Source organism: Hibiscus syriacus, unplaced genomic scaffold (genome assembly GCF_006381635.1).
Source record: "Hibiscus syriacus cultivar Baekdansim isolate YM2019G1 unplaced genomic scaffold, ASM638163v2 tig00112673_pilon, whole genome shotgun sequence".
NCBI lineage: Eukaryota > Viridiplantae > Streptophyta > Magnoliopsida > Malvales > Malvaceae > Hibiscus > Hibiscus syriacus.
Genome location: NW_024063379.1, coordinates 549,962 through 572,570, shown reverse-complemented (window position 1 = coordinate 572,570; position 22,609 = coordinate 549,962). Strand labels below are relative to the sequence as shown.

Sequence of the window (22,609 nt, the reverse complement as noted above, 5' to 3'; positions counted from 1 at the left end):
ACTTTCTCATTTTTTTCATTTCATCATTTTAATTATTATTTCATATCATTTTCCTTCTTATGTTTATATTTATACAATTTTAGAGTTCAAGCTATCATTACGGGGTTTCTTACTAGAATCACGATCGGACATTCTCATATATGACTCGAAAAAAATAATTGAGATCATATCATTTGGTATTAGAGCTAGTCGATTCAGTAAGCGTATCATTTTTCTCTCTTCCGGGTTAGTAAAAAAATAAAAAAATATAAAAAAAACTAAAGAAAGAAAAAAAGTTTAAAGAGGGGGGGAGTAATTCTTTTCATCTTTAAAGAAAAAAAAATATTTACTTCATCTTTACATTCAATTATTCAATTTTTACCTTTAGTTACCATCTCTTTTCCTTGTAGCCAATTTAATTTCACTATCATTACTACCAAACCATAATTGTTTCAGCCGAAGTCCACTAGACCTTGTAAGCCTTGAGGAAGTTCCCAAAAGGACTTGAAATCAAAGCACGATTGGTAAAAGGCAAGAGTGATCATTAAGGGTAAAAGCCATCTCGAGTGAAACCCGAGTGGGAGTGACTTTTCTTGGAGTGTTTGGTGAGGTTTTTTTGTTGTGTGAGGTTATTTTTTTTATTACTAATTATGTCTCATCATTTAGGAGACAATTCTCAAGTTATAGGTACCGTTGAACCAAACCTACAAATGCAAGCCGTGGTGCGTGAATTGACTAGGATTTTGAGGGAAGAGTTGGAACCTCTCCATGAACGTATTGACCGTATTGAAGAAGAGCATACGCAAGGATTTCAAGAGCAAGAAGATGTCAATCAAGGAGGAAATGAAGAAGTTGAAAGACCAGAAGAAGATCGTGCATCACAACAAAGAATGGGAAATCGAGGTATAAGGCCTCAAAGGTTTCGTCCATTAATGGATGATAATCTTGTTAATATCAAGATTTCCATTCCACCATTCCAAGGCAAGACGGATCCCGAGGCTTACCTAGCATGGGAAAAGAAGGTAGAGTACATCTTTGGGTGCCATGATTATTCCGAACTCAAGAAGATAAAACTCGCTGCCCTTGAGTTTATGGATTATGCACTAATATGGTGGGATCAATTGACATCAAGTAGGACACGCAATGGAGAACATCCTATCACTACATGGGATGAAATGAAAGCAGTGATGCGAAGGAGATTCATTCCAACCCACTACCATCGGGAGCTATTCAACAGTCTTCAAAACCTTTCACAAGGTAACCGAAGTGTTGAAGATTATCACAAAGTAATGGAGGTGGCCATGATTCGAGCTAACATCGATGAGGATCGAGAAGCCACAATGGCAAGATTCATAGTGGGACTTAATTCGGACATTGCGAACGTGGTTGAGTTACAACATTATGTGGAAATAGAAGACATGGTGCATATGGCCATAAAGGTGGAAAAGTAACTCAAAAGGAAGGGTGCCACACGATCTTATGGGAGTGCAACTTCAAAATGGGGGCAAAGTTCATACAAGAAGACTCATCCATTCTTATCCCACGAAAGAGGATGACCACCCAAAGGAAGTAAGCCCATTACCGAAACCATCAAGGGTAAGATTGCCGCCACTCCAAATCGTTCCCGTGACATACAATGTTTTAAATGTTTGGGGCGTGGACACTTTGCAAGCCAATGTCCAAATCGCAACACCATGCTTCTTCGAGATGATAGAGAAGTTGAATCGAAATAAGAAGAGGATGAGAATGAAAATGCTACCATTGATGACGAAGAATTAGAGCATGCCGTGGAAGGAGAGGTTCTTATTGTCAAAAGGAGCCTAAACGTGCAATCCAATGGAGGAGATGAACAACATGAAAATATCTTCCATACTCGTTGCCACGTTGGAGGAAAGGTATGCTTTGTTATTATTGATGGAGGTAGTTGCACTAATGTTGCTAGTACCTTAATGGTAGATACACTTGGCTTGGCAACAACAAAGCATCCACAACCTTATAAACTACAATGGCTCAACGATAGAGGAGAACTCAAGGTGACCAAGCAAGTTCGAATTGTTTTCTCCATAGGGAAGTACAAAGATGATGTGTTATGTGATGTCGTACCAATGCACGCAAGCCATTTACTACTTATAAGGCCTTGGCAATTTGATAGGAGAGTGATCCATGATGGTTATACCAACCGGTATACATTCACCCATGAGGCAAGGAAAATCACTTTAGCTCCACTTTCACCAAAGCAAATACATGTAACCAAATTCAATTGAGAGGAAAATTTGAAAAAGCCAAAGAGAGAGAGACCAAAATGGAGGTAAAACCAAAAGAGTGTGATAAAAATTAGGGAAGGAAAATTATCATTCTTTCTAAAGAGAGAGAGTTGAAAAGTTGTTTAATGACGGCAAAGGAAGAACTTGTGCTCATGTACAAGGAAAAATTTTTGAACACTAACTACCTTGATCAAAATTTGCCTGCTTTTGTTGTGTCTTTATTGCAGGAGTTTGATGACCTATTTCCGGAAGAAATACCAAGTGGGTTGCCACCTATTCGTGGCGTAGAACATCAAATAGACTTTTTTCCTGGTGCCGTCATTCCAAACTGACCAGCATACCGAAGCAACCCCGAAGAAACTAAGGAATTGCAAAGGCAAGTATCTGAGTTGATGGCAAAAGGCTACATGAGGGAAAGCCTTAGCCCATGTGCCGTGCCGGTTCTACTTGTGCCAAAGAATGATGAAACTTGGCGCATGTGTGTGGATTGTCGAGCGGTAAACAAAATTACGATAAAGTATCGTCACCCTATTCCTCGCTTAGATGACATGTTAGATGAGCTTAGCGGTTCTAACCTCTTTTCCAAGATTGATCTTAAGAGTGGTTACCACCAAATACGAATGCGAGAAAGTGATGAGTGGAAAACAACATTCAAAACGAAGCAAGTTCTTTATGAATGGCTGGTTATGCCTTTTGGCTTAACTAATGCACCAAGCACATTTATGAGGTTAATGAATCATGTTCTTAGGCCATTCTTGGGTAAGTTTTGTTTGGTTTATTTTGACGACATTATAATATATAGTAAAACCATGGACGAACATATTCAACATTTGAGGTCAGTTTTATTTGTTTTGAGGAAGGAAAAATTGTTTGCTAATTTAAAAAAATGTGCATTTTGTGCTGATAGGGTTATTTTCCTAGGTTTTGTTGTGAGTTCTGAAGGTTTGCAGGTTGACAAAGAGAAGGTTAAAGTCATTGAAGAGTGGCCACGACCTACAAGCATTTCTCAAGTTAGAAGCTTCCATGGACTTGCAAGTTTTTATTGGAGATTCGTCCCAAACTTCAACACCATAGCCGCCCCACTAACAAGTGTTATTAAGAAGAATTATAAATTCTTTTATGGGTAAGATCAAGAGAAGTCCTTTAATATAATTAAAGATTGTTTAATACATGCCCCTTTACTTGCTCTACCTGATTTTAATTTAACTTTTGAAATTGAATGTGATGCATCAGGTGTAGGAATTGGAGCAGTCTTGTCTCAAGGTGGATGTATTATAGCCTATTTTAGTGAGAAATTAAGTGGAGCTATGCTTAATTATCCTACCTACGACAAAGAGATGTTTGCTCTTGTGAGGGAAATGGAAACATGGCAACACTACCTTTGGCCTAAGGAGTTTCTCATTCACACCGATCATGAGGCGTTGAAACATATTCGGGGGCAACATAAACTCAACAAAAGGCATGCCAAATGGGTAGAGTTTCTTGAAACGTTTCCATATGTTATCAAGTACAAGAAAGGTAAGGAGAATATAGTTGCCGATACATTGTCCCGAAGGTATGTTCTTTTAAACACTTTGGAATCTAAGTTGTTGGGTTTTACTTTTATTAAAGACTTATATGTTTCTAACTCTAATTTTGGGGAAATTTACAAAGGTTGTGAGAAAGGAACGATTGATAAATACTTTAAGCATGATGGTTTTCTATTCAAGGAAGGGAGGCTATGCGTCCCTCAAGGTTCCATGCGATAATTGCTCACTAGGGAAGCCCATGGAGGAGGATTAATAGGACATTTTGGGATTGCAAAGACTTTGGCTATACTTCAAGAACATCTATATTGGCCCAAAATGAAACGAGATGTGGAAAGGTTATGTGAGCGTTGCATTACTTGCAAGAAGGCCAAATCTAAAGTCATGCCACATGGACTTTACACACCACTACCCATACCGGAAGCACCATGGATGGATATTTCAATGGATTTTGTGCTAGGGCTTCTACGCACAAAGAACAACAAAGACTCCATCTTTTTAGTTGTTGATAGATTTTCCAAAATGGCTCATTTTATTCCCTGTGACAAAACTAATGATGCCTCACATATTGCTACTTTGTTTTTCAGGGAAAATTTAAGGCTACATGGTATACCAAGACTATTGTGTCTGATCGGGATGTGAAGTTCTTAAGCCACTTGTGGAGAGCCCTATGGAGTAAGATTGGTACTAAGCTACTATTCTCCACCACTTGCCACCCTCAAACGGATGGTCAAACTGAAGTGGTGAATCGAGTACTTTCCATGTTACTTCGATCTATCATTCGGAAGAATTTGAGAACATGGGAGGAGAGTTTACCACATGTGGAGTTTGCATACAACCATTCAATCCATACTACTACGGGGCGTAAGCCTTTCGAAGTAGTGTATGGGTTCAATCCATTAACACCGATAGACTTGTTACCATTACCTGTTGATCAAATTGTGAATAAAGATGGACTTAACAAAGTTGAGTTTGTTAAGAAGCTTCATCAACAAGCAAGGGAGAACATTAAAAAGCGAACTAAGCAATATGAGCAGCAAGCAAATAAGGGTCGTAAGCGAATTACTTTTGAGCCAGGGGATTGGGTGTGGCTGCATATAAGGAAAGAAAGGTTTCCGGCACAACGAAAGTCCAAATTAATGCCTCGGGGAGATGGACCATTCCAAATAGTCAAGAAGATCAATGACAACGCCTATCAATTAGATCTTCCAGGTGAGTTTAATGTCAGTGCAACCTTCAACGTTGCTGACTTGTCTCCTTATGATATAGGTGATGATTTGGGGACAAATCGCCTTAAAGAGGGAGGGACTAATATGATCGCCAATAGCAAAGACTCGGAGAAGTACCCAAGTGGCCCCATCAAACGAGCAAGGGCTAAGGAGTTTCAAGCAGCCATGGAGAGTATGTTCACATCATGTTTGGAACGTGATGAAGAAGGAATAATAAGGGAGGAACACTTTACTTTGCTTATGCATGAATTTGCATGAGAATTTAAAGTTTGCATAACATTCATAGCATTTAATAAGTGTGATGTTCATTCAAGCATGTATTGCATTTAAATAATCTAGTTCATTCATCAAATTAGTTCATTTATTAGATTATATTTTAATTGTTTCATGTATGTTTTTAATTAAATATTGAATAAAGTTCACCTTTGTGTCTAGGTGCATGAGAGAAGTTGAATGGTTTCATCATATGCAAGAATGTTAGCAAGAATGTTAGTAAGAATGTCTTCCAATTCTGGATGTGATACAGATGTGTTTGGTTCTAGAAATCAATTTGAAATTATTCCTCTATCTCTTAGCTTTTCAAAGCCTTTTGAATCACCTTATTTCAATATCGGAAGCTTGAGATATGATCGATTTATTGAAGACAGTGCAGGCTGGAATTGTTACGGGAATTTTATGCATGGATGATTTGGATGAGTTTGAGACAAGGGAGTCTTTTCAACTTCAGCCAAGTGACAAGCCAAGTGACAAACCATTAAAGGCATTCAAAGCTGATTATTATCATCTAAGTTCAAGGGCTGTTCATATTCTTCAAGGGAGCATGCAATGAAGGGTGATTTAATTCACTTATCAAGACAATTTTCAGCATGGAATAGCAAGAGTCTTCCTCTCCTTGAACGAAATTAAGGCCAAATTCAGCTTCAAATTGTCTAGATTCATCCCAAAATGATCTAGAATATTCATCCAACTTTGAAGATAAGAAGACAAAGTATTCAAGTGCATTTTATTGCTAAATTGATGAGATTGTTTTCATCTTTTGAGTCTTTTCATATGCTTCTTAGAAATACTATAAATAGGCACATTTGGGATCATTTGTAGACACATTTTGAATATATAAAACATCTTTGAGAGGTTTCTTTCATTCTTGTTCTCTTGTAGAACTTTATTGGCTTCAAGATAGTCTTGCAGTCTTCATCCATTTCCTTTTGTTATAGCGTTGGTTCCTAGCTCATATATAGCTAGTGGGTCACGTTCCATACCCTACCATTTCGATTCCATTTTTTTATATTGTTGGTTCTTAACTCCAAATAGCTAACGGGTCACAATCCTCTTTAACCTTACAACACTTACCACGACAACAACATTTGCCACGACAACACCATTCATACTTCACCATCTATTTTCATTATCATTAAACCACAACAACTATCACTCTTCCATCACCTTCAAACAACTTCCTCATTCTTTTCATTCCATCATTTCAATTATTATTTCATGTCATTTTCCTTCTTATGTTTATATTTATACAATTTCAGAGTTCAAGCTATCATTACGAGATTTCTTACTAGAATCACGATCGGGCATTCTCATATATGACTCGAAACAAATAATCGAGATCATATCATTAACTCTCTTCTAGATACTCTCTTGCTAAGATTGTCAACGAAAACAGTCCAACTCTCGTCGGAGGAAAACTGACCTTTTCCACTTTCTCTCTCCTCTTTTCTGACTCTCTCACTCATGACTCTTTACTTGTACCTTGAGCTTTTTACTTTTTGTAAAGAATTACCCTGGAGAACTCAACCAATCATGAAGCAAGAATTGTAGACTAACTTTTTAATAGATCAAAGTAACTACTAGTGGAGACCAACCACAGCTAGCTTCTAATATAACATCTCAAAATTGCCTATAGTTACTAACTTGAAGGAACGCATGTTACTGACTTTTGATGCACTTCGCATATTCATAAATAAGGAATTTGCAAAAAAAGTGATTCGACGACGGGCCTCTGAATTCTGAGGCACATCAGTGGCAGATTCCTTGACAGTCAAAAGCAAATGAAGCCTATTGACCTGGAGAAAATTTTAGAACTTGATAAGAAATATATATCTATTTGACGTGTTAAAATGGTATTTTAAAAAACTGTATTTCAGTACCTTTTCACTCCAGTATTCGCTTTTGACATCACTAGTATTTATCTTTCTAAAGCTCTGCTTTTTATAGTACTTGTTAGTGATTTGGTTGTTTTTCAGATCTCCTTCGAGAGAAGATTTATCATCAATCATCACAACATCAAGTATTATAATCTCCATGATATCCTGAAGAGCAATGGTGATTTGATTCTTGAATGCTTTATCATCCCGTTGTTCAGCCATCTGTCACATAAAAACTCAAGAAACAGATTCTTAATACATACAACCAAGAGCAAGCGAAGGGGAAAAAATTACAGAAGGGTAACACCAGCAAAACAGAATGAGCTCAATTATTACCAAGATCTCTAGGAGCTTCTCCAACTTTACAGCCAGCAAAGGCATGGCACACACGTTGAAGTTTTTCAAAAACACCTTTTTATCTAAACTTTCATTGGTAGCACCGTAGACATCCTCTACAATCCTATCCCAGAAGAAGAAAATAGGAAAACAATCACAGACCAGTTGGCATTATGTCCAAAGTTCGAGCAGATAGTACAAATGCTTATTACTTCTTGTCATCTTCATCTTCTAGAAGGAAACATACAATATGCTTGAGTTTGTAATAAAAGTCTCGTATGGCTGCATAAGTATATTTATCTCTCCCAATAATTTTTCTTAGCTCAGCATCATCCTTCCCCTTGAACTCTTTTGCCATGTTTAATGCAGCAGGAATCTGTCGTCTGTAGACAGAAAAAAAACATGTAAATCTAAGACTTTACAATTGCATTACATCTAATGTTCAACAAGAGTAACACTCAAGAATACTTACTTTACTGGCTAACAAGAAGAGTGGCCACTGAACCTTAGACTCATCAATTGGAAAAGAGGGTAAAAGCAGCAAATTTCTGTCCCTGGAGGGGAGAGGCAAACAGAGTGATATTAAAAAGTTTGCATGCACACGTGTCTTACATTATGAAATCTACAGGAAAAAGAGGCTCTAACCTATTGCTAATCAGATCCTCCATTCGCATGGAACATATAAACTCATTCCACATCTGAGAAAATTTTGCCATGTTCTTTGGTTCTTTCGTAGTGCGCTGGGAAATTAATAGTAAATATGTTTAGCCCAAAGAAAAAAGGGTAAGGTTGAAGGTCGTGAAAATATAAATTGATGAAGATCACGCTGCACACGTCTCCTACATTTGCCTTGAATGTGAACAAAGTAACATAACTCACAAAATTTAAGACTCGTTGTGCAGACAAGTTAGAATAGCACTACCCAGTTTTTTGCCTTTGCATCAGGGCCTGATGGTAGCACAAAACAGCGGTCAAAAGCTGAAGGCATAGATTCAAATCTGGACTGCAGCATCCCAATTGTTCGAATCTGTGTAAAGACTGGAAGAAATGATAAAATAAACTTCAGTTTCTATAACTTTATCAATTTATCATTAGCAGATTTTCCAGAACAGTGTACTAATGAAGTGGCCTAATACCTCACCCAAGTGTCTGAAAGCTCCTAGAGCTCCGCCTAAAAGAGTAGAAAAGATGGCGTACCATATTTGAACATCCATGAAATAAACCTTCCAGAGAAATGCACTCTTAGATAATAGTACAGTTACATGGTAGAAGTAAGAATTAAGCCTATGGTATACGATTTGTAAAACCGAAGTTATTAAAAGCTTACTTGCTAGGACAACTGGAGCCCATATTGCAATAATGACTCCCATATTGTGCCTTTACTATATAAGATAAGAGACTATGAATTAGTATAACTAAAAAGATTTTAGAGCCATCACACGGTGAAAAAATAAATAAATAACACAATAAGAAAGAATATTATATTACCATTTGGAACAAACTTATACAACAGGTAGTCATTTACATCTATCTTCATGATTACCTTTGTTGGTCGAACAAGTGGCAATATCTATTGATACCAAAAAAACAGGTTGTCAACAACTATAACTTCAAATAATTTAAATAATTTGATGGAAATGTCTGCAAGATCAATACTTTGCATATTGGAGCAAATGAATATGTTCACACTAATTGAAAATTCTAGTTATCTTAGAAATAAGCTATGTATTTCCGCAAATGCAAGAACTGGAGAAAGAAAAATTATCTCCAATTTCAAAAAATACAGCATGCTTAACATATTTATCTTATGTATATCATGTCAAATAAGAAGACAGTTCGACATGTAATTGAAACTGAGGACAAAATCTTATGCAAGCAGCAAAAAAAATCCACAAGAAAGGGTCAAAGCAATGCCTTTAAAACCTTCAAAATTGGTCAAACTTCTCAGTATACAATAGATTGGTTCCAAAAAGAGATTCATTTCTTGGAACCAAAATATACTTGGAATTGACCTGATAATCCAAAGGAACAACATGATTCCATTCTTAAAACTGAGACATACAAAACAAATAACAAAAAGAATATAAGAACGCATAACTCTTCAAGAACAAGTTAAATAACTTTAAACAAAAGTAGGGAGAAAAAGACAAATAAAACCATAGCATATACCTGGAAGTAAAGAAATGTTATTCACTTAATGCAAGATGTTAAACTTAAAAAACTAGAACAATCTACAGAACTTTAAACATGGCTAGGGAGAAAAAGATAAATAAAACCATACTTTAGAAGTGAAAATGTCCCCACGTGCATGCCTCTTCCAACATAAAGTTTTGGCTGCAGCAACGGAAAATAAAAACATGGATAAATTGAATGATTAAACTAAGAAAATAACCAAGGAATCTGAGAGAAAAAGACTAACAATGACCACACAAAAGAAACAAAAAAGAATGATATTAATGATTAAAAGCAATAATGCTGATATACTAACCTGAGCCCACCACATAATATTAATTACTGGCCAATCTGATATCTCCATCTTTTCCCTCAAAGGTTGAAGCAAGAATAGTATAATACCCAGTACATCAGGTATCATATACAATGCAACGAGATAATTATATAATGATTGATTTTGTGAATCTCCAGTCCATTGGTTAAGGAACTTCAATAGTCCTGTTGGATCCTTCACAGAAGTGGAATATGCTACTGGCAAAACTACTACCCAGATAGATGCCACCACCAATTTCAGAAGGTAGCGTAGTTGTTGGCCAAGTTCGGAGCACCTCCAAGCATGGATACTGAGAATTATGTCCAGAATAGCTGCATGAATTGGAAAAGCCAAAAAATACTTTATAATTAAACTATCAGTACCAAATATGATCCGATTAAAACTATCTTGACAGTGGGATTTGTAATTAAATAGCTATATTAAGACAAAGCTAAAGTCATAAGTGACTAGAAGTTTTCAGTATATAGTTGTCAATTTGACAATTACGAGATGGCCTTCATAAGAAGAGAATATTCAAAAAGAGCACAAGTAGTATCTCGCAGAAAACTGAGAATAGAGTAAGTAATGAAAATGCTCAATATTCTTCTTAAGACATCTTCAAAACTAGATCCAGAATGTGTCCATGCAACAATTATCATGGCCTAAAAAAACTATCATATATGCCATCAATTTCTGGAAAGTTATCAAATACTAAAGCATTAAATTGAAAGGTGAGGTCACCTGCAAAGCCATTATGAAGAAAATCCACATTCGGTCAAAACTTCTATAAAGCTGCCAAAATGTGCGTACTTCAACAAAATTAATTTTGGGCTTCCACTTTCCATTATTGAATTGGTTCCCAGCAAAAAATTGGTTCAGAATCTGTATAGAATATATGGACATGAACTCAAATCCTAATTGAATGAACCATACATAAAGATAAATACATCTCAGATATTGATATATATTGTTAGAATCAACCATGTAGAAGTCTTGTTTGTTTAGAAGTGTTTTATGATAAAGATAAATACATCTCAGATATTGATATATTGTTAGAATCAACCATGTAGAAGTCTTGTTTGTTTAGAAAAAATCTATTAGAAGTGAGCAATTCAATTTATTTAAACTACTGTAATCACCTAAATTCAATAATTAGATTTCTATTTCATCACATCTTTTATTCTTTCCCTCTTCTTCAGTTTATTTCTTTAGATTATAACATGGTATCAGCTTAGGTTTTGTTCCTGATCGGAAAAATTTTCGCCCATTAAACATGAAGGCAAACCCTACAGGTTTAGCCGAGATAACAAACCCCTTCACGCATAAATACGCTATCAACAGTGCTGCTATTACAAAAGTAACATTTGGTTCAACCAAGATTACTAGACCTATCACTCATGCCTCTGATGTTAAAAGTGTTATAGCAGGTGATTTGCAGAATATTCACCTGGCCTAACGTGATTCTTGATTTGCACGTACTATAAAAAGCCTCGTCATACCAGGGAAAAGTGTTGGAAACTTCATTGCAAGCCAACTGACAAACCCACTCGACTATAGTAAAAAATCAATGTGACCATCGAACTTTCAATTGAATCAATCAGACCGGCCAATTATTTAATTGGTTCAATCAAATCACCGACCATTAATTTTTAATAGAGGCGGTGATGTGTTCATTAATAAAATTGACATAATTATATATATTTGGTCCTTAATATTTACATATTCTATCAATTTAGTCACTATTTTAATTCAATTAAATAAATTTAACTATCTAATTAGAACATGACACGTGTCAATATATGATTGAAAAGTTTTATTGATGAAATTTAAATTATTTAATTAAATAATTTTCTATCCAATCATGTGGTGACACATGTCACCACTAATTAAAATGAAAATAAAGGGATCCAACATGATTACAAATAGAATCAAACCCGTGTAAGGGCAAAAGCTATCAAGCGCCCAAACTATTGGGCCAAAGATCCCTAATGATTTAAACTTACAACAATTTGTATTTGACTTAAAAAGTTTGTTAATAATAAACAATTAAACAAATTATTTTTTAAATAAATTATTATTTAAATTAATTGTAAACTATTTTTTTGAATTAAAAATATTCAATTGTTATATAAATTAAAAAAAAAATTTAAAAATTTTCCTTAATTCGAAAATTGACCGAATTAACCTAAATTTGTTTGGTTCGGTTAATAATTTTTAAATAAATTTTGATTCGATTAATGCTTAAAGAAAAAAAATCGGTTAATTTGGTTCGGTTAATAATTTTTAAATAACTTTTTGTTCGATTAATGGTTAAAGAAAAAAATCGGTTAATTCTGTTCAGTTAATCAAACCAAAATTTATTTCAAAATTATTAACCGAACCAAATTAACCATTTTTTAAAAATTATTAACTGAATTAATCGAAGCAAAAATTTGGTTAAATCGGTTTGGTTAATCGAACCAAAATTTATTTGAAAATTATTAATCGAACCGAATTAATTTGAAAATTATTAACCGAACTGAATTAACTGATTTTTTTTAAATTATTAATCGAATTAATCGAAGAAAAAGTTCGGTTAATCGAACCAAAATTTATTTGAAAATTATTAACCAAACCGAATTAATTTGAAAATTATTAACCAAACTGAATTAACCAATTTTTTTTTAAATTATTAACCGAATTAATCGAAGCAAAAATCCGATTTAGTTAATCGAACCAAAATATATTTGAAAATTATTAATCGAACTGAAATAATCGATTTTTTAAAAAATTATTAACAGAATTAATCGAAGTAAAATTCAGTTAATTCAGTTCGGTTAATCGAATCAAAATTTATTTGAAAATTATTAACCGAACCGAATTAATTAAAAAATTATTAACCGAACTGAATTAACTGATTTTTAAATTATTAACCAAATTAATCGAAGTAAAAATTTGGTTAATTCGGTTCGGTTAATCGAACCAAAATTTATTTAAAATTATTAACCGAACCGAATTAACTAAATTATTTTTCTTTAACCATTACTCGAACCGAAATTTATTTGAAAATTATTAACCGAACCGAACAAATTTTAGTTAATTCGATCAGTTTTCTAATTAACCAAAACTTTTTAAAAAAATTTAATTTATATAAAAATTGAATATATTCAAAAAAACATTTTACAATTAATTTAAATAAAAATTTGCTTAAACAAATAATTTGATTATTTTTTTATCATTAACAAACTTTTACATGTCAAATATAAATTGTTGTAAGTTTAAATCATTGGGGATCTTTGGCCCAATGGTTTGAGCACCTAGTAGCTTCTCCCCCTTGGCACAGTTTTGATTCCCCTTGCAAGTATGTTGGATTCCTTTATTTTCATTTCAATTGGGGTGATGACACGTGTTACCACTTGATTGGATAAAAAAATATTTAATTAAATAACTTAAAATTCATAAATAAAACATTCTAATCATATATTGACACATGACTAAATTGATAGAATATATAAATATTAAGGACCAAATATATAATTATGCCAATTTTATTAACGAACACGTCACCACCTCTGTTAAAAATTAACGGCCGGTGGTTTGATTGAATCAATTAAATAATTGGGTGGTCTGATTGATTCAATTGAAAGTTAGGTGGTCATATTGATTTTTGACCATAGTTTAAGGGTCTCCCGTGTAGTTTATTCATAAATATATCTGAACTAATGTCACCTATTCTAGAGAGGAGGATTAGAACCTCATTCAACTATTCTACCTCTTCCTTGGAAAATCATTAAACCTAGTTTAACTAAGGGTTAATTAAGGCTTTTTCCAACTTAAAGTGTTAAATTATGAAAATTAAATAACTTAGGGCTAAACCTGATAGTGGAGTTTCTAATATTAATTCTAATTTATTTTAACCAAATATTGAGTTGAATAATCAAAATGGTCCTTCGGGGAATATTAAAGCGCAAGCCAAATCGAATTATTCCTTAAATTAACTGACTAAAGTGAAATAAACCAAAAGTGGAAACTCTAATTAGCCTAATTAATTGTGTAAAATAAATATCTAATTAAAAATTTTGAGAACTAAAGTGTGAAAAATCTAAATCTAAAGGCTCGATTTAAAACTAAAAAATTAATTCTATACTAAACTACAAAGCATGTAAAACTAAAAGCAAAATAATAATAACAGTAACCAAAACTAACTAAAAGGTGTAACACTCCTAACCCGTACCCGACCCGGATACGAATCTGAGGTGTCACATTGACTTTTTAAAACACATGTAATTAAGAAATAAGAAAAAAATTAAAATTTTTGATCAAGATAAAAAGTATAAACCTTAATTTAAATAAGAAAATCATTTCACATTCACATTTACATAAAACTTGATAATGTACAGAGTTACAAAATATATAAGTTTACAAAATAGATAAGAGCAATTTCAAATTAAACGTATAATACATGCAATCAGTTTACAAAATTAACAAAAACCTACATATAATTTGTCTTGATCTAATATTCACGATATGCTATCCTCGAATACTCAATCTTCTGCTTTCTTCAAACCTACGCGTGAGGAAATCACGTGCTAAGTCGATGACTTAGTGAGGCAAATACTAATAGTGCTAACTTAGTAAATGAAATCTTATTTGTTTTTATCAAAACATTTTACAAAGAACTCTCATTACTTTCCATATCAAAAGTATACTTATGTATATTATTCACTTTATTTCAAATGCCCAATGTATACTACTGAGAACTCTAGGTATTTGAGCACATTGAGGTTGTGCACTAATACTGTCACCACAGCTCGTAATTTTCACCGAAGTGTCACATAATGTCCCGAAGGACCACATAGGATTGCACCGAAGTGTCACATAGGTTTTCACCGAAGTGCCACATATTTGTCCCGAATGACCACATAATTGTCCCGGAGGACCACATAAAACCCTCGACTCTTGGCATACCAACTATACCTCTAATCCTCATACATATACCTTAGGCTATTAATCACATAATTATTTTCACTTATTATTCGAAGTATCTCTTATTCACATAGTCTTTTCACATACTTGTTCAAAGTCACATTTCCAATATCATATAATCATAAAACATAGCTTATATAATATAATTTAAATAAAACATTGCAATGTAACATAAAGGAAATTGTAAAGTTTTAGATCGAAAACAATGAGGTTGGCTTATCGCAAGCCTTCCTCAATTCTATTACAAAACTTTGAAGTTACACTCACCTTTGCCTCACTGAAGTCCTAAGCAATATCCTTAACACTTTGGAATCGGTACTTAATAAGTCGAGGTGACCGGAAGTTGATTATGATCAATCACTACACAAAACAATCAAAATCAATATTGTTCGTCAAATTGCTTATATCCAATCAGAATAACTTATGATAAAAGAAACCCTAACTTTTCCTTCATGCATAGAAGTATCGGTACTACCTCTCCAGTACTGATACTTCCCTTCAAGGGTATCAATACCTCCTTAAGGTACTGACAACTGTCGTTTTCGATGTCAAATAAAAATCCTTCTTCTGGATCAATAAATAAGGAAAAACGTAGTACAGAGAAGTAAGGGTCGAATCCACAGGGATTTAGAAAATTATAAATTTATGTTTGATTTGTTTAAGACAGGCGTGAAAGTAGTGAATGGGGGGTTTTGATAAAAAAATGATTAAGTAATAAAAGAGTTTTAAAAATGGTTAAGGTAAAAAAATGATAAAATAAAGATTGTAAATAGATTTGGTAAAAACAGCCTCAAGCTTCGCTTTGACTCAATTTCCTGTAGATCATTGAATTAGATTTTCCCTTCGGGATTCATGTCGGTTACTTTTTCTACAAGGGATATCCCCGTGACTCTGTTTGTATACCGAATACCCAAGGAAATATTTGATTTCGGCTTCGAAAATTGATCTAATCAACATCAATTTGTCGTAGATTAATTATCGTTTAAGTTCATGGCGACCGACTCGGATTGTTGCTTCTATAACCGTTAATTTCGATCTCAATTCTCTCTTGGTGAAGATATCTTGCCAAGTGTGTTCCTAGGAAGTTGAATGTACTTTCTATAAGGCGAATCTTCCTCCCACACGTTTAAACGCAACAATAATCTAGACCAAAGTCTATCTTTTATTTAGAAAAAAACTATTTTGATTTTGAAAAATAAACGCATAGATTGAGAGAGTTATTCCGAATATATTAAGGGCCTATTTTAATTCTCCCGATGGAATTGAGTCATCGCTTTAGCTCTCGGCTTATGAAAAATTTAGCTAAGCATGCCAAAAGTCATACTTAGCATGTTTAAAAATAAGTTGAAAATAAAAGTAAAAGCGAAAAACTTGAAAAGTAAAATAAAAGAGAAAGCTTTAATAAAACTAGAAAGAATAAGAGAATTGTAATATGAGATGTGTGTTTAGGCTTACCTCAAGAGGATATTTATATCCTCTCAAAGCCTAAGGGTAAACAAAGAAATTAAAATAAAATAATCCTAAAGATAATTGTTTTTTCTAAATTCAAACTTTAAACTAGTCTCCTAATGCAACTCTACTCATCCATCTTCCAGAAGGAGAGATGAGTAGATCTATTAGAAAACCGCTGCTGACTGGACCTTCTAGAAACTGCCACGTTAGACCGCATCGTACCCAGAGTCGTGGCCATGTCTCCAGCCGTGACCAAATAATAAAAAAATGCAGAATGCACCCATTTTATCACTAATTCTGGAAAGTAAGACCCTGCACGAAAATAAGCATAACTCAACCAAATCAGCAACAATAAATCCACAAGATTGAAGAAATAACGAGTAAATATTAACTATTATGAACACTCATCAAATTCCCCCTCACTTTTCTCATGCTTGTCCTCAAGTATGATATAATCAAATCTATCAAAAATTCCATTTACCGTTCTTTGTCAAGTTTTACATCCGAGGAAGCAAGGTAGAAACCACAATAACTATTCAAGTCAAGAAATCAATCAATTGAACATCACCGATTAGAATAAGTCAAGTTCAATTTTAATATCCATCAATTCATTAATCTCAATGCTTATAACTCAACACCTTATCGGGATTCGCTCAAATCACTCAATGTGTTTGGGGTAAAGAAACGCTCAATGTCAGAATCGACACGATATTACCATAGGCCTGCAAGTAAATCAAATCTCCACTACTAATAAAAGATGCATAATTCAAAGGATATTTTATTGGTTGTAACGGGGCTTAGGTTAAGGTTGGGAAAAGGTTGATTAACATGGCTAGAATTCAAGGCAAGAAATTAACAAATAATAAGCTCAACTCCATCAAAACATTAAGCACAACAAGATAAAAAGAAAAACTATCGAACAACAAAATTCTTTTTCGAAATGCATTTTGATTTTTTCTTTTTCACACTTTTGTTGTTTTGTTCTCCATTTTTTCATGTCTTTTTTCTCTCTCTTTTTTTTGAACATCATCTTTTTTTTGTTTTTTGTTTTTTTCTTTTTCTAACTGCAGTTTTTTTCTTTTTTTTCTCGATAGAGCATACAATGGTTAAATTATTCACTTGCCCTAAAAAGGGTAGAAAAGAGGGATAAAATAGGCTTAAAAGTGGTTAACTAGAGGGAAGATGCATAGGTAGACAATTTATTAGGGGGAAACAGAATGGTTAATCCTAATGTACCCAAATCACTTTTAAGCATCATGTTCATGTGTAATCTCGACAGTATTTAACATGCAGGTTCTGGAATACCAATGCCAAATTCGACACACTCAATCCAACAAAAATGAGAGTGAAAATGATATGCTCGTAAAGGCTCAAATCTCACCAAATTGTTTCATGCTTTGATCTTAGCATATTTCAACCAAAAAAATCATGGAATATCACAAAAGTACCAATTTGATCTCAATTAATGCTATCAACTATCAAGAACATCCTAACCTGAACAATCATGTATTCCCAAACAAGAATAACATTCCAAATATATTCAACAAGACAAAGAAATTCAACGAAATTTCCGCAAATCCAACCAACACATACTAGAATCAAAACATAAAGATAAGTAAAAGGGAAATTCAACCTACACTATACTCCCCCTCACTTAAAGCATTTTGCCTCAAAACATAATATTAAAGTGCAAGAGAAGGAATATAGTACTCACTGGATTTAATGTCGACCACAGCCTCGGCCTCGGCCGTGGTGGAAGACACTGGGACATAGATAGGAGAGAATCTCAGTGATGTTCATCTCAATAGAATGGAGACGACTGTGGACTTCATCAATCTGAGACTGCATATCCGGGCGAGGTGCTGCAGGTGACAGTTGTGGCACATTACAACGAATGAAAACTCGTTCGCTGCGAGGAGTGAGGACACCCGGTGGAACGAAGTATGGTGCACTCGAGGTTCCAGCAAGTAAGTCCATCGAATCCAAGCATCGCTCATCTAAAGCATCTGTAGAGAAAACATAAGTAAACCGTGTAACGTCAAAATTAGCGATGCGAAAAGCTAAATGCATAATGTAAGAGCCAAGGATAAGTGGACGGCGGACATGCACCATAAAAAGAATAGTTCAACTCGGCTCAAGGAGAAAGAGGAGTCATTCCGACCGGAATAATTGCAAGCGAGGAAGTGATGGATGTAGCACAAGGCCGAGTCGTGGATAAGATGAGCTCAAGTCGAGCGAACGTTGAACGTGTAGCCGACCAAGCCGGTAAGAGTCTTATAGGCCATGTCGGCATCGAAATCCTGCGGAATCTCAAGTAAAGCAGTTAAATACGCATGATTTGTGACATCCATCATGAACCCCATAAAAAGATTAAACTCTAATATAGACATTGAAAAATAACTTCCACATAGTCATAATGTAACCACATCAGGCGAATTAACATTGAGAAGATGTTGCAGCGAAAAATTAAAAGTGGCATAAAATTAAAACACAAGTTCATAAAACATTTCACTTTTAATCATCGGATAGGATGTCCAACTAATGGCAGAAAAATATGCGTGAATAGACTCACGTATATGCAATGTTTTAAAGTGCGAGTCGGAATTTACTTAGCTACACGGAAAGGATGATGTCTTACCGACTCAAAACATACCAATTCGTCTTCGAAAAATTATAAATACCTATGCATCGTCTCTTCAGGAGGGATAACGTATGACCAACCCCTTCGGTGGCATTCTGGATTTTCATGGATAGGTAGTGGGCTGTCAGGGGCATCACCTGGGCTAGAGGAACGGTTCAGCGAAACATAACACCCGGTTTACTGCCGAAAACTCGATGTTGCAGGTGATGGATCTGGGGGTGGAAAACCGGCAGTAAAGTCCTCTGTAGAACCATAAATAAGATTATACTTTAGCAATGGTTAAACCAAAATAGGACTAGAGTTTACCTCGTGAGCATTACCCGATGTTGCCGAATGCATCGAATACGATGGGTAATTCGTTGGTTACGGATGAGATGATGACATTACTACTATCGGTATTGAGTGGAATGATGGAGATGGGGAGCGCAATGGTAACGGACGACCAGAGGTGTTTGGCCCAGGGCGAAACGACGCGATTTGCGCAAACACCGAATGATATGGCGATGTTGAAGCTGGGCCACGGCCTTGCGTCGGTTGAACAGGAGGTGGTGGTGGAACTGAGTCAGAGTCGTTGGGTAACTCAACGAACGCTGACACATTGGAACGGCGACGTCCTCCAAGGATAATGGGCAGAGGAGCGTTGGTGTTGTCGGGTCGGTTTCGCGTACGCACCATCGTTAAGGGAAAAGGTTGAAGCACGTTAGCAAGGAAGAAGTTGTGCGGTAGTCCAACGATGGTAAGGATCAGAAATGAAATGGTGGTGTGATTATAGGGAATGAAGGAAGTGTTTGAAGAAGATAAGGAGGTTTGGGGAGTTTTACTTATTGAGTTAATCGATTGACGGAATCGACCAAGAGGGGGTGAATTGGCAATAAAAATTTTGGTGGAATCTTTTGCAGAAAATTAAAAGAAATTGCACAGCGATTTAGAGTGGTTCGACTTTCTCAACCAAAGTATATGTCTACTACCTTAGCTATCCACACTAAGGATTTTCCATAAATTCACTAATTCGTCTTTCTTTTGAGGACAAAGAGTAACCTTACAAACCCTCAAGAATTATACCCCAAATTCTTAAGAACACTCTCTCCCAAAGAGAACAAATTTGCAAACTTACAAGGAAATCCTCACAAGGTAGATTGTTTGCACAATTCTAGAACAAAGAAAAGAACACTAAAAAATGAATACAATTGAGCACAATAAGTGTTCTTGAAAGCAAAATGAATATTGAATGAAAAATAGGCTTGAATTGCTCAAACTTGAGGTTTGATGCTTTCTCTTTGATTCTCTCTTGATTCTAGCTGCTTGATGTTTCTTGTTGTTGATCAATGGCTTCTAAGCTTGCTTAAATACACCTTGAATTACTTCTGAATGTTGGGGATGATTAGTGAAGATAATATAGCCGTTTTAGTGTGAAATCAATTAATAAAACAGCTTGGAGCGTAGGGGGAATCGGTACCCCTTAAGGGGAATCGGTTCCCTAAGTGTAAAATTAAAATATTTCGACCGTTGAATTAGTGAGGGGATCGGTACCCCCTGGGGGGAATCGGTTCCCTCCGAGCGTACTGGAATTCTCAGAGCCAAACCATTCAGGGGGAATCGGTACCCCCTTGGGGGGGAATCGGTTCCCTCTGAGCAATCTGGAATTTTTGGCTTTAAAACGGTTCAAAATACTTTGTAAAATTATTTTGAAATTGTTTTAAGATTAAAACTTAATTTTACACTTGAGTAAGGATTAAAAATGACTTTTGAAAGATTTAGAGTAATGTTTTGATATTCGAATAATTATATCGAATATACTTAGAAAATCTTTTTGGAAAATCTTAAAATTCATTTAACTTAATTTGTTATATCGAAATATCAAAATGTTTTCAACAATCTCCCCCTTTTTGATATAACAAAACATTTTAGTAATTTTAAGATTTTGAAATCAAGTTTTGAAATTACTCCCCCTTACTTTAACACTTCTCCCATTTAAAACATTTAACATTTAACACTTCTCCCCCTTTTTGTTAAATCAAAAAGACATTTTAAAAGAATTTAAACAAGGTTTTCAAATCATTTAGCCAATTATATATATAGTTTAAGCTGCTAAGATCACAATCAAGAGAAACGTTAGCCATTAGTTTCATAATCAATATTCATAAACAATGTGACATGGCAAAATTGGTCATATATCTAACATGATGTAAATGATGCAATAAATTTAACTAAACCTAATATATAAATTCAAACATCCAAACAAATCCAAAGTCTAACAATCCTCAAAATCAAACATTCCAAAATATTCAAAATGTTGAAACAATAATCTTTTAGTTCAAAGTTCTAAAGCTAAACACAGAATCAAACATCCGAATCGGAAGGAGGAAAGCGAGCTCGCATAGCGGCCATCTCATGAGTGAGTTCATTACTACGAGCGTTGGTTGCTTCATTGTTTGCACGCATCTCCTGAAGAATTTCCAATTGTTGAGCTCCCATTGTGGATAAATGGGACTCTATAGAAGTAAAACGCGAATCTATTGTAGCATATCGAAAATCGAATGTCTCCATAAAAGATTAAAAATATGGAGGCATTTGATTCGTTTGTTGTGCTTGCTCCTCGGGCTGCTCCTCGGGCTGCTCAGGCTCATCTTCAGCTTCATCGATGTCTCGCATTAATTGTTTAAGCTCGGGATCGTTGTCAGCTTCTGGTGGAGCTCGTGAAGAACTAGCTCCCGGAGTATTTTCAGAAGATCGAACCCATTCACTGGTTTCCTTATCCTTTATCCATCCTGCTCTCGTTAAGGAAAGAAAATTAATTTGTTTCTTTAGAGGAAAGACGACATCTAGACCTACTCTAAGCCCAGCTTTAGAAAAAAGATTACTCAGAATGCGACCGTAAACTAGAGATGAACATAGTTTCTTGTTAGGAACAAGATTTACGGTTTGAACAATTTCAGCAAAAATGATATGAGGTAGGTTTATTTTAATACTGTTTTCGAAACAATGTAACCACCAAAGATCCAAAGCTCTAAGAGTAGAATAACGACCTTCGGATGGTCGAAACCACCAAGAAATCATTAGATGAAGAAAACATTCATGAATGTCTAAGACACTCGCACTATCCCTTCTTTTATAACGAGAACCTAAAATTTATTTTTCATTTGAAATACCATCATTATCTAATCCTAATGCCTTGGCTATGTAAGCCGATTCAATATGTAAGAATTGTCCTAGGAGGTAGGAACAAACTCCTATGGTTTCGGTTTGAGCTCGATTTTTGACACAAATGGCATTAGAATAAAAGATGCGAACAAGTTGATGATAAACTATAGGTTCAAGGTCACAAAGTTTATCAAACTTCCACTCTTGTAAAAGAGGAAGATATTTAAAATTAATATCTAACATAGCTTGACGAGAAGGGATACGTTCTTCTCTAATTTTGTAAGAGTCGAAATATTGAAAATACCAAAAACGATGATTTCTAGGACCAGGATGATTGAAGCATGAATTTTGGATAGTTATGTTGGGATCAACTGGATTAGGATTAGGAATTGGAATTTCAGGAATAGGAGGAGGATTTGGAGGTGGATTTGGTTGACG

The 22,609-nt window shown here is 34.8% G+C and overlaps 1 pseudogene; it reads right to left on the bottom strand.

Annotated features, from left to right (window-relative positions):
- The window catches only part of LOC120182500, a 32,885-nt pseudogene extending 14,426 nt beyond the window's left edge, over positions 1–18,459 (bottom strand).
- Positions 18,460–22,609: the final 4,150 nt, after the last annotated feature.